The 2,163-nt window shown below is 34.9% G+C and overlaps 1 pseudogene; it reads left to right on the forward strand.

Annotated features, from left to right (window-relative positions):
• Nucleotides 1-1,009: 1,009 nt before the first annotated feature.
• Nucleotides 1,010-1,359, forward strand: LOC115526934 (annotated as a pseudogene).
• Nucleotides 1,360-2,163: the final 804 nt, after the last annotated feature.

Consider the following 2,163-nt stretch of genomic DNA (forward strand, 5'->3'; position numbering starts at 1 on the left):
CAGGATGAATCAGAGATATCTTGTCCAGCCTGAAAGCAAGAAAGTTATCAATGGCTACTAGTGTCATACTGAAAGAACACAGGAGCCAATTAGAAGGGGCTCATACTGACCAAAGATGGGACAACTTAAGCATCTAAAAAAATAATGGCTCCAATGAATTGAAGTATATCAAATATATACAAATCTATTTTTCATAATGATAGTCCAAAAATAAAAACTCAAAAATAAAAACTCAAATCTAAGAATTACTATGAGTGGGAAAAACTGGCATTATGTGCCTCCAGACATGATGGAGAGGAACTATATAGCATTACACCTATATACTGACAACAGAGATTTGGAAATTGACATTAAAGAGGATTACCACTTATGACAGCAAAAAAATAACAAATACTTATGGTGACCTTGGGTTAAGCGGAGATTTCTTAGATATGATGCCAAAAACAATTCATAACAAATTCATAAATTGGACTTCAACAAAATTTAAAACTTTTGCTCTGTAAAAATACACCATTTTTCTTTAAATGAAAGAATGAAAATTAAATAAAAGAATGAGAATGAAAAGGCAAGAGACATACTGGGAAAAATCTTTGCAAAGCATATATCTGATAAAAGACTTGTATCCAGATTATATAAAGAACACTCAAAGCTCAGCTATAAGAGAAAAAAACAAGACAATTAAAAATTAGGTAAAAGATTTAATCAGATATTTCACCAAAGAAGATCTATGAAGGGCACATGAAAATGAGTTCAATATCATTGGTCATTAGGGAAATGCAAATTAAAAGCACAATGAGGTTCCACTAGAACGGCTAAAATTTAAAAGACAGACTTTATGAGTGTGGGTGGGATGTAGAAAACTGAAACTTTCATACACTGCTGGTCTGCATGTAGAATAGCACAACCACATTGAAAAACATTTTGGCAGTTTCTTTAAAAGTTAAACATATACCGCTTCTGCCAATGTGTTATTCTGGTGCTGGTGGTGGATCACCCTTTGCCTGGCAAAATGGACACTGAGGCCATGAGCAGATACACCAACCCAATGAACTTTGGTTGTCCTCTCCCGTCTGACTGTGGTGCTGTTGACCATTGGCATGTTCTTCACTGCCTGGTTCTTCATTTATGAGGTTACCTCCACTAAGTACATTTATCTACAAACAGCTTCTCATCTACTTGGTGGCCTTGCTTTTCATGGGCTTTGGAGTCCTCTTCCTGTTGCTCTGGGTTGTCATCTATGTATGGGCTCCCAGTGGTTCCAACCAGGTGGCTTCACTGAATATCTGCTTTTGCAAATTAATTTTTTTACTATTGCTGGAAGTGTCCCATTTGCTGCTCACAATAAAGGCAGATGTGTGACCAAAAAAAAAAAAAAAAAGTTAAACTATACCTACAATACTATCCAGTCATTTAATTCCTAGGTATTTACCCAAGAGAAAGGGAGATACATGTCCACACAAAGACTTGCACATGAAGCATATGGCTTTATTTTTAATAGCCAAAACGTGGAAACAACTCAAATGTCTATCAGCAGATGAATAGATAAATTGTGGTATATCCATACAATGGAAGGCTCAGCAATAACAGGGCAGGAACTAGTGATATAACAACATGAATGAATCTTAAATTACTTATGCTGAATGAAAGAATCACTGTGTGATTCCATTTACATAAAATTCTAGAAAATTCAAACTCATTTATAGAGATACATAGAAGATCAGTGGTCACGTAGGAAGAGTAAAGTGGAGGGATTAACAAGGGTCATAAGGCTGGTCACAGGCCCATTGCATGGTGTCAGAGCACCAGTAAAATGATGACAGCGTAAAAGTGGGAGAGGAACGAGCAGCAGTGATGGGATTGCATAAAATAAATTGATCAATTGGGCAAATCTGTTAAGGATAATGGAATCAGTTTCCTGTTGGGAGAAAGGGAGTAAATGTCTGGAAAGAAGGAAAACTAGAATGAACCTTGTGGTGCTAAAATAAAATTAGAGTTGTCACTGTAGATTCATAGTTTTCAACACATAGATTGATAGGTAAATATAGATGTAAATGTGTATTGTTATATGTGAATATATTTTATTTTATTATTTTATTTTGTTTATTTAAATCCAAATTAGTTAACATATAGTATAATAATGGTTTTAGGAGTAGAATTTAGTGA

This window comes from Lynx canadensis, chromosome D2 (assembly GCF_007474595.2).
Source record: "Lynx canadensis isolate LIC74 chromosome D2, mLynCan4.pri.v2, whole genome shotgun sequence".
Taxonomy (NCBI): Eukaryota; Metazoa; Chordata; class Mammalia; order Carnivora; family Felidae; genus Lynx; species Lynx canadensis.